Genomic DNA, 16,309 nt, shown 5'->3' with positions numbered 1-16,309 from the left:
TCTACATCCGGAAGCAGGGAGGCACCAGATCCCCAGCCCTATCCAAGGAGGCCCAGGATCTGTGGCACTGGGCCGTCACCCAGGGGATGTTTCTGGTTCCCTTCCATCTGGCAGGAGTAAAAAACACCATCGCCGACTTACTTAGCAGGGAGCTGCGCTCGTGCAACGAGTGGGAACTAAGCCAGGATCAAGTGGATCGGCTCTTCCAACGATGGGGCAAACCCCAGATCGACCTGTTCGTGACGCCGACAAACTCCAAGTGCCAGAGGTTTGCCAGCAGGTTTCCCCAGCCGAGGAGCATGGGCGATGCTTTCTCGTTCCCCTGGGACGGCCTGTTCCTGTATGCGTTTCCTCCGTTGCCGCTTCGATTCATCAGCCAGCTCAAGAGGTCCCAGTGCAGGATGATCCTCGTCGCACCGGCGTGGCCGAGACAGATCTGGTTCCCGGACCTTCTGGACCTCTCAGCGTCCCCACCAGTCAAGCTGTCGACAGACGCAGATCTTCTCTCCAGAGAGGGAGGCGCCATTCTTCATCACGACCTGGAGTCGCTGAACTTGCAGGCCTGGCTCCTGCAGCACTAGAGTTTGGAGGGTACGATATCCCGGCTGACTGCAGAGAGGTTCTTACAAAGGCCAGGACGTCCTCAACTCTCAAGTGCTCCGGACATAATTGGAAGAGGTTCTCTGTCTGGTGCTGTGCACAGAAGATCAACCCTCTACGGATTACGGCACCTCAAGTGCTACCATACCTACTGTCGCTGGCCAAAGCTGGACTAGCTCACGCTTCCATCAAGATACATCTGGCAGCGATCTACCCGATACACCATAACTGCAGGACGGCCGTCCTTGTGGTCTCATCGACTGGTGAAGGAATTTATGAAGGGACTGTTCCGATCGTTCCCGCCGGTGAAGGCTCCAGCCCCGGCGTGGGAGCTCAACGGGGTGCTGACCAGGCTCATGGAGCCGCCATTCGAGCCTTTGCATTCGGCTCCGTTGAAGTTCCTGTCGTGGAAGACAGCGTTCCTTGTGGCCATCACCTCCGCACGATGCGTGGGAGAGATTCAGGCCCTATCCTGCAAGCCTCCATACTTGACTTTTCACGATACGAGGGTGGTGCTGAGGACGCACCCCTCTTTCATGCCCAAGGTGCCGTCGGACTTCCATCTTAACGAGCCCTTGGTGTTGCCAGTTTTCTTTGCGTCGCCTTCGTCGCCGGCCGAGAGGACTTTGCACTCGCTGGATTTAGCTAGAGCGCTTAAGTACTACGTGGACCGAACTAAGAGTTTTCAGAAGACATCACAGCTGTTTGTGAACTTTAGACCTGTGAACCAAGGGAAGGCTCTCTCAAAGGCTTTCATTTCTAGATGGCTCTCCGGCTGCATCATGCACTGTCATTGGTTGACCAACCGACCGTTGCCCGGCTGTCCGAGAGCCCATTCGACCAGAGCGATCGCTGCTACTACGGCGTTCTTGTCTGGTGTGCCCCTGCTGGACATCTGCAGGGCTGCTACGTGGAGGTCGACGCACACCTTCACGAGATTCTACTGTGTCGACCGGGATTCCAGGGAGGAGTCCAGAGTCGGCCAAGCAGTGCTGCGCAACCTGTTCGACTGAAGGTGGGCTTGGTGAGGAGGTAAGAGTTGCTTAATGTTGAGTTTATGTAATGCTTAATGTTGAGCCTTTTGCCACCTCCCGTTGCTTGTGCATGTGTGTACTGCTATGTATTCTTATATTCATGAGCATGTGAATCCATGCCAGACCCCATGATGGAGAAGGAACAAGTTACTTACCTGTAACTGTTGTTCTCCAGCATGGGTCTGGCATGGATTCACATGCGAACCTCTGCCACTTTACGTGCTACCAAATCTGAGGATGGCTGCCAGGGGACGAGTTTAGGGAGAGGGCAGTCATTGGCTGGGGGCAGTATGACCCAGAGACCAGTGATTGGTTACTACTAAGAAAGACAGATCAGAAACGAAACTGATACTGATTTTTTCTTTACCAAGGATTCCCAGCCTGATGGGGAATATGCGTGAGCATGTGAATCCATGCCAGACCCATGCTGGAGAACAACAGTTACAGGTAAGTAACTTGTTCCTTCAATGTTGCACCTTGCAACCTTGTTTCTAACACAGACAGGTCTGCTATCAGTCTCCCCGACTCACCGGCTCTGCTGACTTTTCTAGTGCTGCTTAGTTGTAGGAGCCAAGCACAGTACCACAGCGGCAAATGCTCCTCCCGCCTTGGTTACCAATGCGGGAGAGCCCCGGGTACCTCCAACACACAATGCAGGTTTGTTCAGCTTTAATTTAAGGTCTTAAGTTTCTTATTTTTGAAGGCTTGGAAGTAACGTTTCTTCTCTGAAAAGATCAAGGGCACTTCCCTCCTTGCAACCCTCTCTGGTCTTGCCGTCTTTCTCCTCGTATTAACTACCATCTTGGAACTGCTTCTTCGTTGTGTGCTTTGCCTTGCTCAGTGTGCTTTCATGCTCGGTCTTTTATCCGGGTGGGGATTTGTGTTGGAAGTCAGGTGTTTGTGTAATGATCAGTAATTGCCTGACCATTGTGTTGGGACATGTCGGCTATACGGCTTGGGTGTTAGTCCGTTTTCTCTCACAGTGAGCTGTCCATGAGAAAGGGTTCATGTCAGGAAAGGGCGGGGAGGGGTTGAGTTCCTAAGTATCCTACCTGGTAGGATGGGGAAAAGATGTTACAGGGAAGGGGATATTGTGTCTTACCATCTGGTGTCCCACTCCCCGAAGACCTCTCATCCAGGTGATCCTCCCGCACTGTTTCACCCCCAGGAACTGGATCCAAAAGCAATCGCTGTATCCTGGATTACTGATCCCCGGGGACTAGTGGATGAGACACTTTCAGGTTTCTCGCAGCTATAATGAGGACTTTTCAACGGGATGGAGTAATACCTTCTGGGAGCACGGGGGAGGGATGTGTGGCTATCAGGTTGCAGGACAGTTATCGGAAAGGGGTTCCACTACGGTTTGAGGAACTGCAAGGAAAATTCCATATTGGTGGAGAACGGTTCTGGTATATGGAGATAAAGCACTGGATTTCACACAGGGAGGTTAAGGAAACAGACACTTGGGCACCACTGGGCCAAGAATTGACAGTACGAGAGATGGTGTGGCGGCAAGGGGTATCGCCAGGCTTTATCCCCTATTAGATACAACTGGGTTGGGTGATAGGCTTCCATATGTGGACAGGTGGGGAAATGATTTGGGAATAGTAATCAAAGAGGAAGACTTGGGCCAGATATGGGAACATGCCTGCAGGGTGTCAAGATGTATGGCAATAAAATAATCGGCCTGTAGGATCTGTGCAATGACACCAAGTGTATATAAAAAAATGCTGCCCAATCTTCACCCATGTGCTGGAGACAAAGTGGGGCGTTGGGAGATCTTGCCCATATGTGGTGGTCCTGCCTGAAGGCGCAGTGCTTTTGGAATGAGATTTTGGGGCATATCTAGGCCCAAAAGAGGGGTTTCGGCTTCCGGAAGATCCTACGATGATGGTTTGGTGCCACAGTGGAAGATGCATATGCTGCAAGTGGGGCCAGAGTGATCCTTATTCCGCATCTCTGGACTGAAGCCAGAATGACGTTGGCCCAAGGATGCAAAACAAAAGGGGGACCTGTGGTAGCCTTGTGGTGGGTCAAGATTTGGGGGTGTTCTGGCAATGGAAAAGATGTTTGCACTGACATGTGGTTCCCAACCGAAATTTATTAAGGTGTGCTCTCCCTTCTACGATCATGTTAGAGACAGAACAACAGTTTTATAGACCGGTATACTAAGAGTTTCACAGTTTTTTGTGAAGTGGGGGAGGAGATTTCGGAGGGCATTAGGGCCGCTTGAAGGTTTAATGTCTCACGCTCTTGCTATGTCATATTAGTTGTTGTGGTTTGGGGGTTGTGGGAAGAGGCAAGTAACGTGAAAGAAGAACTGTCAATGTCACTAGTCATTAAGAGTCCAGCAGGGCGATGGTAATTCTGTTGACGTCTTTTATTATGTTTCTGCTGCTGATCGTCAAGTGAACTGCATATGTCCGGTTGTTCTGGTGATAGTGCTTGACTAAATAAAGCTTTAATTACATTTAAAAAAAGCAACATCAGGTCTAACTCTTTCTTGCCCTTGAATGTTTTACTCTGTGTTGTTTTAATCAATAATATAGCCAAGAGACTGAACCCCATAGTTTTTCTTAAGTTCCATAACAATTAAACGGTGCATAGGTTTTATGACTGACAGATAAAATGGCTTGTAGAACCTCTTCCGCCATCATTGGGCTTCCAGATTATGAAATTTATCTTTTTATAGTTTGGTAATGTTTGAGCTATCGCTGTTGTTGACTAATATATAGCATATTGTGTTAAGTAGGCGTAGGTGAACGCTCTAATCTAAAATTCTGAATCTTACATGACTCCTACGTCCCGTTCCTGTTCCTCCATACTGTATGGCCGTCCCTCACTAGGGCCTGGAGACTGAACCTTTTTCACCAGAAAAAATCATCTCCCCCTTTAAACTTAGATGCACGCAGGAGCGCGGTCCTGGCAGCGTGCGCTCCCCTGACTCCGCCCACCGGTGCCACGCCTCACTCCTGTTTTCCACATCGACTGCAAAGGACCGCTTTCACCAGAGCTCCTGGGTTAGGCCTCTGGTCTTGTAATTCCGCGCGCTCTTTCACAGTGAAGTATTCTCGTCTTTTTTTCTTTTCAGTTATCAGGTACTGCTTTGTCGTCTGGCGCCACGCTCCTCCCCGGCGCATGTCGGCGACGGCGGGCTTCAGCAGCTGTCCAGCCTATGAGGGTCCCTTACCAACATCTGACCCTCACGCCCTCTGCCTCTGCTGCCTTGGCCCAGACCACAGCTGGGACGGCTGTAAAGCGTGTACCGCCTTGACTCTGCGCGCACTCAAGAACCGACTAGCCAGGTGGTGGGAGCTCTTCGGAAGATCGCCTCAATAGGACCTCAAAGCGTTTGTGAAACAGAAGACCAGGCCTGAGGTAGGTGCCCTGTTCTCCTCCACACCCCGTAAGGATGACTCCTTTCCAAGCAAGCGCCCAAACGGGAGGGACCTAACAAGTCCTAAGACCAGCAACAACACCAAGGCTGCTCCAGCTACCGACTTAGGGGGTCGCAAGATCCTACTGGTGCTACCGCTGTGGGGCTGCAAGGCTCTATTACCGGGTCCCATCTGATGGGCTACGCCCTAACACCGGACCCATGTCTGAGGGGGCGCCTGCACGCAGCACTACCGGCACCACTGCCGAGGGCACTCTGCCTACCAGGCCCCGTCCTGACGGTAGGCCTCAACCACCACTGATCAACTTACTGGTGGAAGCTAGTCCCAGCTCAGCAAGTTCAACGACGCAGGCACGTGGCACAAAGCAAAACAAAATGGCTGCCGGACCAGACAAAGCAGCGACTCACCCGGCACCTTTTCCCTTTGGAAACCAGGAAGGGGAAAGCGCTTCCAGATGGGATTGGTCAACCCCTGTCACTTGGTCCACATCCTATCCATCCACTTCTGAAGGCAGGTATACTTTGCCCTATACAGCGAGACAAGGCATGCCCAGGACACTGCTGCCTCAGGGCCTGACCCCTTTGCCTGTACCATCAGGAACCCCTGTGGGCTGTGAAGACGGGTTCTTTGAGAAGTTCCTCTCACTCATGAGATCACCACAGATGGGGTACCATCCTTAGGGACTTGATCAGGGACATGCTCCCGCCTGTACAGCCGCAATCACCCATGGCCACACCGCCCCTGGGTCCAGCACAGCCCCTGCCTCCCATGCCTGTACCAGTTAACGCAGGCTCGGCTCTCCCACCTCAGCAGCCTCAGGCACTGATAATCTGCACGCCACAGCTGTCTGCGCCCAGCACTCCTCTGGCTCTCCGGATCCGCAGAACACAACAGTAGACACAGCTGAGGAGGACCCAGACACTCTGTCGGCCAAAGCTTTTCACGAACAGCTGGCAGGCCTGGCTGAGTACCTAGGAATCCTGCATCCACAGGTGGAACAGCCAGAGGCGGGGGTACTGGCTGAGGTTCTCATGCTACGCCCTACTGCTAGAGCGGTAATCCCACTTCAGAACGACGTAGTAGCGCTTGTCAAAAAACTGTGGCTCATGCCACACTCTACCCAGCCTACCAATAGGCGTTTTGATGCTAAATACAGGCAAACGGAAGTGGACCCCCTCTTATTGTCGGGGCACCCCGAACCACATTCCTTGGTCATAGCAGCAGCATCACTGTACTCCAAACCACAATCTTCTTCAGCGACTTTGGCCTCGGAACTCCTGGGCAAGGAGGAAAAGATATTAGAGGCGTTCGGCAAGAAAATGTATTCCAACGCTACTCTCCAGCTGTGCCAGGCCAACGCAGATACCATGTTGGTGGCTGTCAACCAGAAGCTATGGCGGCAGATCGCCAATTTCCTCCCTGAGCTCCCTACACACAGCCAGGACCGCTTCAATGCGGGCTGGCTGAGGGTAAAATAGTGGCACAAGACATAATGGAGTCCAGAGTGGCCAACATTGTCACTTCAGGTCGGGCCATTTGCATCGCCACCGACATGAGAAAGATGGCTCAGCTAAGGGCGACAAAATTCAACCCAGATGTGCAGGAAGGCATTTCCTGACTTTCGAGGGGCTAGGGGTGACCTGTTCCATTCAACAACGGACAAGGAACTCGATAAGAAAAAGAATAGTTCTCCAGCATGGGGTCTGGCATGGATTCACATGCTCATGAATATTCCCCGTCGTCAGGCTGGGAATCCTCGGTAAAGAAAAAACCAGTATCAGTTTCGTTTCTGATCTGTCTTTCGTAGTAATAACCAATCACTGGGCTCTGCGTCATACTGACCACAGCCAATGACTGCCCTCTACCTAAGCACCGCCTCCGGCAGCCATCTTCAGATTTTTACCGCACGTTCATGTGTTGGGATCCTCGTGCTATTGCTCTCGAGCGTTAGTGCTATTTTTTCGCGCTTTTTTCAAAAAAACTTCGATTCTTTCGGTCAAAAGAGCCTCAAGCTCCACCGATCCTACATCCGATCAACGGGGACCCGTGTCGGATTCGTCTGTGCCCCTCAAGGGTGAAGATTTCGTCAAGCTACACTTCGGAGGACTCCAGAAGCTTCTCAGGCCCGGTCTCGGAGATGGCCCAGGAGAAGGGAAGCTCGACGCCCGGAAAGCTGTTCAGGGTCTGCCCTGGATGCCAGCTGCAGAACGTCTTTAAGGAGGACGAACACTCTTTCTGCCTTTACTGCCTTCATGAGGACAAAACGCACGTGGAGAAGGACTGTGCGTTTTGCGGCAACATGTCGGAACGGACCATGAAGGACCGTCATCAATGTCTCGCCAACTGGCTGGAGGGTAAGAGCCCGTCTGGCGAGAAGAAGAAGAAATCCGAGCGGTCTTCTAAGACCTTTGAGGGCGCCCCGGCGACGGGGGCCCAACATAAGGCCAAGCACCGCGAGTCCGCTGGCACCGGGAGCGCCGAACGGTCGGGCTCTACGGGCGCCAGGCAGGGCGCACCCTCCCCGGCACCATCAACCACGAGCCAACGCTCTGGGTCGGGTAAGAGGAAGGCCGAGCACCCGGCGAAGCTCCTGGAGAGGCCCCGGTCGAGCTCTAAGGCAGAGGAGGAGCGTGGCAGTGCCCCCTCCCTCAAGGATAAGGCGGTGAGCGCACCTAAGGTGGTGAAGGCCTTGATCCATCCGACCAAGCCCTCTATCGAAACGGTCGCGGCGGCCCTGGCTCAGCCTGTGGAGGCTGCACCAGTGGTGGCGACCTCAGGGCCCAGAATCTCCCTGCCTCCTCGGAGGGAGTCTTCTTTTGTGCCCATCGATAGGACCCCCGTGAAACCCTCCGCGGGGAAGAAGGGGGGGCAGGGCGTCGTCGTAGATTCGGCCTCAACCTCAGAAGAGGAGCTGATCGAGGTCTTAAGCCACGGCCTAGGCGTGGAACAAGGCCAGCCCGTCGGAATGGACCCCGACGCAGGTGACGACATCGTCGAGGATTCCGACGGGGCCCCTGCTCGCCCGTCGGATTCCCCTCTGCCAGCGCCGCAAGACAACTCGGCGGCCATTTTGTTGGCCATACAGTCCTTATGCTCCGAGATAAGGACGAGGCTACCGTTACCGACGGAGGAACCTCTCCCGTCGGGGGATCCAGAACCGGGACCTTCTGGTGTTCCCCCTACCAAGAAAAGAAGGATCCATCCACCACCTCCTTTTCAACCGTCGCGCCCCGTCCAGCCCTCCTCCCCGTCCACCCGAGGGGATGATACGGGGACGGACACGGCAGCGACGGGTACGGACGACGAGGCATACGACGAGGATATTCCGTCGTCGCCTCCCACCAGGGCTTCTCCGCCCGACGAGATCGGATCTTTCCACTCCATGATCTCCAGGGCTTCCAAGCTTTTCCAACTCTGCCCTGAGGAAAAGAAAAAGGAAGGCTTCCTTTATCAGCGGCGCGAGGCCAAGAGGAAGACGGTCCTCGCAGTGCCTCTGTTGGACGACATTTGGGATGAGGGCCTTTCCCTCCTCAAGAACCCTTCCACGACGCCAGCTAGAAGAGACCGGTACGAGAAAAAGTACCGGGTCCCTGACACGGCCCCCCTATGCCTCCGGGCGCAGCCTACCCCGGATTCCGTCGTCTCCGCGGCAGCCAGGAAGAAAGCGGGGGGGGTGCGGCCTCCACATCGACTTCCCCGCCGGACGGCGAGGGAAAGAAATTGGATGCTATGGGACGTAGAGTCATCTCGTCGGCAGCGACGACGATTAAAGCGGCCAACGCCTTGGCTATCGTGGCCCGCTACGACAGGGAGCTCTGGTACAAGATAGCTCCCCTGCTGGATTTTCTGCCGGACGACAAGAGGGCGGAGGCCCTGGAGATCCTGCAGGAAGGTGAGGTGGCCTCGGACCACGCCATCACCGTGGCGACAGACATCGCCGACACTGGGTTCCGCCAGCTGGGCAACGGCGTTTGCCTTCGACGTCGTGGATGGCTCAAAGCTACGGACTTCCGGCAGGACGTCCAGACCAGAGTCCTGGACATGCCCTTCGACGGGAACAACCTGTTTGGCAAGACAGTGGACGATTCCCTTCAGGCCATCAAGACGGATACTGAGACGGCCCGGGCCCTTGGAGTCCTGCAGCAACGACGGACGCCCTTTCGGAGCGGCGGAGGCAAGGGCGCCTCCAAAGGTTCCGGCGGCGGTTTCGCTTCCTACCGTCAAGCAGCCCGCTCGTCGTCGCAAGAGGCCTACAGAGGACGAGGCAAGTCTAGCGGACCCCGCCGTCGTCGCCAAGGAGGTCAAGGCGGCAAGGCCGCGTCCAAGCAGGATTGAACCGGCCGTGGGGTCGGGCCCCCACCGAAGCACCCCGGTGGGAGGCCGGCTGGCGGGCTTCGTCAGCGTGTGGGAGTCCATCTCCACCGACCGTTGGGTGCTGGACGCCCTGGCCCGGGGCCACGCGCTCTAGTTTCAAAGAAGGTGCCCGCGCGTCCCCCCCGTGGCCAGGAAAGAACTTCACGTCCCTCAACTTCTCCTGGAGGTAAAGGCGATGCTCAGAAAGGGCGCCATCGAACTCGTCCCAAAGAGGCTTCGGGGCTCCGGAGTCTACTCGAGATACTTCCTCGTGAAGAAGAAGACGGGAGGATGGCGCCCCATCCTAGACCTGCGACGTCTGAACAAGTTCATCAAGGCGCAGAAGTTTCGGATGGTCACCCTCCAGCACGTCCTGGGTCAGCTGGAGGAAGGAGACTTCCTATCGTCGTTGGATTTGGAGGATGCCTACTTCCACATTCCCATCCTAAAGGGGCACCGAAAATTCCTCAGATTCGTGGTCCAAGGGCGTCATTACCAGTTCAAAGCCCTTCCCTTCGGACTACGGTCGGCACCCAGGGTATTCACCAAGTGCCTCGCACCGGTGGCGGCGCAGCTGCGCCGCGAGGGGATTCACGTCTACCCCTACCTGGACGACTGGCTCATCCGCGCCAAGACGAGGGAGCTCGCCGTGGTCCACATGGCAAGGACCGTCCAACTCCTCACGGACCTGGGATTCTCCGTGAACTACGCCAAATCCCACCTGGTGCCCGCGCAAGTCGCACTGTTTCTGGGAGCGAGGCTCGACACAGTGTCCCGTCTGGCCTCCCCGTCGGAGGAGAGGACCAGGACCATCTTGGGCAAGGTGCAACGGATATTGGCGGCCGACGCGGCCAAAGTGAGGTCCATCAAGTCCCTCCTCGGGATGATGTCTTCCTGCATCTACCTCATTCCCATGTGCAGGCTCCGGATGCGCCCGTTGCAAGAATTCCTGGATGCGCGCTGGATCCAGACGACGGGCAGCTTCGAGGAAAGGATCAAGCTCGACGAGAGTTTCCGACGAGCGATACGGTGGTGGGGCACCCGCGCGCATCTGACGGCGGGCATGGACTTCCAGACCCCAGCCCACCAGGAGACTGTGACCACGGATGCCTCCCTGGAAGGGTGGGGAGCGCACACCGAAAATCTGCACGCAAGGGGACTCTGGCTCCCGACGGAGAAGTCCCTGCATATCAACGTCCTGGAGCTCCGTGCAGTGTTTTGGGCCCTCAGGTCCTTCCTTCCGTCCCTCAAGGGCAAGGTGGTGAGGATCTTCACCGACAACACCACCACCATGTTTTACATCAGGAAACAGGGCGGAACCAGGTCCCCAGCGCTGTCCAAGGAGGCGCAGGACCTGTGGCATTGGGCCGTCGCCCAAGGGATTTTTCTGGTGCCATTTCATCTGGCAGGGATAAAAAACACCATCGCCGACTCACTCAGCAGGGAGCTGCGCTCGTGCCACGAGTGGGAACTACGGCAGGATCTGGTGGATCGCCTCTTCTGACGGTGGGGCACACCCCAGATCGACCTGTTCGCGACGGCGACGAACACCAAGTGCCGGAGGTTCGCCAGCAGGTTTCCCCAGACGAGGAGCATGGGCGATGCTTTCTCGTTCCCCTGGGAGGGCCTGTTCCTCTACGCGTTCCCTCCCTTGCCTCTGCTAATCCGGCTCGTCAACCAGCTCAAGAGGTCACGGTGCAGGATGATCCTCGTCGCACCTGCGTGGCCGAGGCAGATATGGTTCCCGGACCTTCTGGACTTGTCAGCGTCCCCGCCGATCAAGCTGCCGGCGGACGCGGATCTACTCTCCAGGGTAGGAGGCGCCATCCTCCACCACGACCCGAAGTCGCTGAACTTGCAGGCCTGGCTCCTGCAGCGCTAGAGTTTGGAGGATACGACATACCGGCCGATTGCAGAGAGGTTCTTGCAAAGGCCAGGGCGCCCTCGACTCTTAAATGCTACGGACACAAATGGAAGAGGTTCTCTGTCTGGTGCCACGCACAGAAGATTAACCCTCTACGGATTACGGCTCCCCAAGTACTGCCGTACCTGCTGACGCTGGCCAAGGCTGGTCTGGCACACGCGTCCATCAAGATTCATCTTGCTGCGATCTCCCGGTACACCAGAACCACGGGGCGGACGTCCTTGTGGTCTCATCGTCTGGTGAAAGAGTTCATGAAGGGACTGTTCAGATCGTTCCCGCCGGTGAAGGCTCCGGCCCCGGCGTGGGAGCTCAACGTGGTGCTGACCAAGCTCATGGGACCTCCGTTCGAGCCTCTGCACTCGGCCCCGTTGAAGTTTCTATCGTGGAAAACAGCTTTTCTTGTGGCCATCACCTCCGCACGACGAGTGGGAGAGATCCAGGCCCTTTCCTGCAAGGCCCCGTACTTGACTTTCCACGACACAAGGGTAGTGCTCAGGACGCACCCCTCCTTCATGCCCAAGGTACCGTCGGACTTCCATCTCAACGAACCCTTGGTGTTGCCTGTGTTCTTCCCGTCGCCTTCGTCGCCGGCTGAGAGGACTTTGCACTCGCTGAATGTAGCTAGAGCGCTGAAGTTCTACGTGGACCGCACGAAGGGTTTTCGGAAGACGTCACAACTCTTTGTGAACTTTGGACCTGTCAATCAGGGGAAGGCTCTCTCGAAGGCTTCCATCTCCAGATGGCTCTCCGGCTGTATCATGTACTGTCACCGGTTGGCAAACCGACCGCTGCCTGGCCGTCCGAGAGCCCATTCCACCAGAGCGATCGCAGCTACCACGGCGTTCCTATCTGGTGTGCCCCTGCTGGACATATGCAGGGCTGCTACGTGGAGGTCGACGCACACCTTCACGAAATTCTACTGCGTCGACCGGGATTCCAGGGAGGAGTCCAGGGTCGGCCAAGCAGTGCTGCGCAACCTGTTCGCCTGAGGTGAGCCTGGTGAGGAGGTAAGATGCTTAATGTTGAGTTGATGTGATGCTTAATGTTGAGCCTTTGCCACCTCCCGTGGTTGTGCATGTGTGTACTGCTATGTATTCTTTATTCATGAGCATGTGAATCCATGCCAGACCCCATGCTGGAGAAGGAACAAGTTACTTACCTGTAACTGTTGTTCTCCAGCATGGGTCTGGCATGGATTCACATGCGAACCCTCCCGCCTACCCCTCTGCGGCTCTTCACTTGGTCATACTGCCACTTCACGTGCTTCCAAATCTGAAGATGGCTGCCGGAGGCGGTGCTTAGGTAGAGGGCTGTCATTGGCTGTGGTCAGTATGACGCAGAGACCAGTGATTGGTTATTACTACGAAAGACAGATCAGAAACGAAACTGATACTGGTTTTTTCTTTACCGAGGATTCCCAGCCTGACGACGGGGAATATTCATGAGCATGTGAATCCATGCCAGACCCATGCTGGAGAACAACAGTTACAGGTAAGTAACTTGTTCCTTCCTCCCCTACGCTCCTGCAGACTGGTACACAGCATCTCTGTTGGCGGAAATACACTCGCTGGTAGCGAACCAGGCCATGGAGGAAGTACCAGCCTGTCAGTGGGGATTGGGCTTCTATTCTCGAATTTTCGCCTTGCACAAAAAGAACCAGGCTTGCCTGAGAGTTGCGTTAGACCTTTCCTCCTTGAACCATTCCCTTCCCCTCCAAAAGTACAAGATGTTTACACCAGCCTTCATAGCGGAGACATTGTTGGCGGAGACTGGATGTGCTCCCTGGATCTGAAGGATGCCTACCTACACGTCCCGATTTGGGAACCCCATCGGTCCTTCCTAAGGTTTAGGATTAAGGCTGCAAGTGCAGGTGGACCCTGTCCCCGATATAAGACCTGACCAAGGACTAATCTCAACAGATATACAGACTGACATACATACCATAACTCACAGTACTGCACTACTGTTTAAAAATGCTAGCCCATATACTGACTACCCACACCTTGCACATCGCTCCGTTGCACTTGAGCTATGTCCTCGCTTGACCAATAAAATAAAAAGGCAATCGTGTAGCACTCCTTCCATCCTATTGCAGTGTAGGGCTGGGCAACCAGTTTGCATTTTTCACAATTTTCACCATACTTGGTGAAGCCCAAACCGACTTGTGGCATTGGAACCTTGAACTTGCACTTTTTGGATGCACTCCTGACAGCCCTTTGTTTACTATAGTAAACAATTAGCCTAAGACACTGACGCGCATAGCTATGTGTTAGAAATAAATTAATTGCCTGGAAAATTCCAACTTTAGACAGTGATTCAGGATCTGGTGACTTTACAAAAAAATGCAAAAATAACAAGTCTGGATAGACACTGTAACAAATCCTGTAAACCCAGCCAACCCGTGTTTCGACCGTGCATCGGTCCCTTTCTAGGCTGTAACGTATTTAGGACAACTAATAATATTGCACCTAAAACAAGTCCAAAAGAAGAGCAACCAAAGTGTATTCAGGTACATTTCCAGTACATTTCCAGCACCAGGTTTTATAGCAATGAACCAAATATTGTACCAATATTATTGTGAGCTTGTGGGTCAGGAGAAAGAGAAGGGGGGGGGGGAGTAATAAACCCAAAAATCAAACAAAAAGCCATAGTGAAATGGAGAACAGCTGCTGAATGGCCTTCCATTTTAACTACAAATTGAGTATTTGTTGGGTAATAACCTCCCTCTGACAAATTGTCTTGAGTTCCCTATTGCTCCAACAGGATTTCTAGGGAAAAATAAAATGCATACTGACTGCAATGCAAAACTGGATTGGGTATTGCCGGATCATGATCATAAAAATCATTAATTAACTTCATTAACCATGCAAGGGCACTGGAGTTTAACTAATGTCAGTATTGGATCTGACATAAATGTGACATCCAAGATAAGCTCTGAACTATCAATCCTCTAGAAAAATATAAAGGATACCAGAAGTATTTACCAGCACTAAACCACGTCGTCCCTCAACATTCAAGCTGTCATCTCGGTAAATCTGCAAAATTTTAAAAATAAGGACTGTCATGGTCAGGGGTGGGGGGGGGGGGGGGTTTACATAGTGAAAGTACTGTTAGTGTGATGCTGCGAGAAATCTTACTCGGTGCAGAGCTGCATAAAACCTGTGCTGTTTAAGCCTTTTGGCAATCACAGGTCTTATGCCCAGGCTTCTCTTTTGCTCACTATAGTACTCAACATGGCTGGCAAATCTGTTAGTAACTCTTTCTTTGTGATTCACTGTCATTGTGTTTCTTTTCGGGCAAGGGTAGTTTATGGGCATACTCTGTGAGCTCTGGTCAATGCCCGAAAAGTAGACCTTGTGTGGATGCAACGGATTTGGGCTGCAGATAGCCCAGAGTGCACAAATCAAATCGTTTTTTGAGGTCTTGACTATAATTGAGCTTGTTGTCCATGATTGGGCAGACAACAGGGCTTGAATGTTGTAGGTCCCCCGATTTAGTGGGTGGGAACGGTCTGGAGCTGTGCTCCTATACTTATTTTAATTAAGTTTTACCGTTCCCATACTTTTATTTTAAAAAGAAACCGTTCCGGAACAGTTTTGTTTTAAAATAAAAGTGTAGGAGGAAGTTGAAACTTGCACTTTCAGTGCACTGCACAGGACGTTTCCTTAAAGAGCAGGCACATGTTTTTTGGGGGTTTTTATAGAGCGTGGGGCGGGTGGCCCGGTGATGGGGTCTGTTGGGAGCAGTGCAGGCCAGTAGGGAACATAGTTCCACTACTTCTTTTCGTGCACTTCGACCACTGCCCCGATTGCTGTGCCCAGCCCAGGATTGTGTGCATCAGGAGAGGATCTCGAACTAAGAGTCCATAGGGGGATGCTGGAAGTATGCTGCTAAGACAACCATTGCCGCAGCCCTCGTGTTGACGTCCCCTTTCGGTCCTCGAAAGACGAGATGCAATACTCTGCGATTACCACTAGATGTCGGACCATATGCACAGCATGTGAATCTAAGCAGATAAAATCATCAGAAATGCCATTACGATAAGTAATGCAGGTCATATTTTCGCCCAGTCCTCCGTTATTTCTTCCCCCACCAAGTCGACCCAGTGCCGACAGATTCATAGCTTTATACTTCCTAGATAGAATGCCTTTTATTGTACTTGATTGGTCCAGGGCCCTCTCAAACATGGTAAACTCCCTTGCTGTCAAACTAATTTCAGGTCAGTCAGTGTTCCCTTAACTCGGATGTATTCAATAACTGAGATTGTATCCCTCCTCAGCACCTACTGAACCAAATCCATATCCACAAACGCCCCTTCTTTAAATAATTGACCCACCCTCTCAAGGCCTACATCCGACCATCTCTGCGAATGTCGCAGTCCCAGATTCACCAAATTGAACGGGGGTACTAAGGGCGAACGCCAAGATGAGAAGATGCGGTTGATCCCATTATCTTGCGAGACCGACCAGAGAACCCCTTATGTGGGGTGAGATTGCAATCGCTCTGTGATGGACCTGAGCAGAGGCCAGAGGTAATCCCTGACCTTCAATGGGTGGCCCACCAGGTCTTCAAGATATGACCAATATGTTTTTACGTCCTCCCTCATATGCTTCCTCATTATTCGCAATTGAGCGTCTTTATAATCTAGTCAGAAATCAGGGAATCCAAAACCACCTCTATCTCTCGGGAGCATCAGGGTTGCCATTTTCACTCCTGGAGTATTATTCTGGCAAAAGAATCTGCAGACTTCTCTCACTAGGTCGAGAAAAAATCTTTTCGTGATGGAGGTAAATAAGTATAGAATACGGGGTAGCACATTCATTAATTTTGACAGAGGTCAAGACCTTATCCACCCGGATCCTAAGGCACGCTGCAACCAGGATTGCTACACCCTTTCTCTTCTTTACATCTGAGGCCACAAATACTTCTCCCACTTCCCTGGCCCTTAAGCGCGGATCCCTCCCCATCTGCCAATGAGTCCCCTACAGCCAAAGCCAGTC

General features: G+C 53.3%; 1 protein-coding gene across 1 annotated transcript in view; it reads left to right on the top strand.

Annotated features, from left to right (window-relative positions):
* The window catches only part of SMARCAD1 (SNF2 related chromatin remodeling ATPase with DExD box 1), a 1,912,998-nt gene that overhangs the window by 626,148 nt on the left and 1,270,541 nt on the right, over positions 1-16,309 (top strand). The window lies entirely within an intron of this gene.

This window comes from Ambystoma mexicanum, chromosome 6q (assembly GCF_040938575.1).
Source record: "Ambystoma mexicanum isolate Mex_15411 chromosome 6q, UKY_AmexF1_1, whole genome shotgun sequence".
Classification (NCBI taxonomy): domain Eukaryota; kingdom Metazoa; phylum Chordata; class Amphibia; order Caudata; family Ambystomatidae; genus Ambystoma; species Ambystoma mexicanum.
Note: the sequence above shows the minus strand (reverse complement) of the source record. Positions and strands in the feature narration are given on the sequence as shown.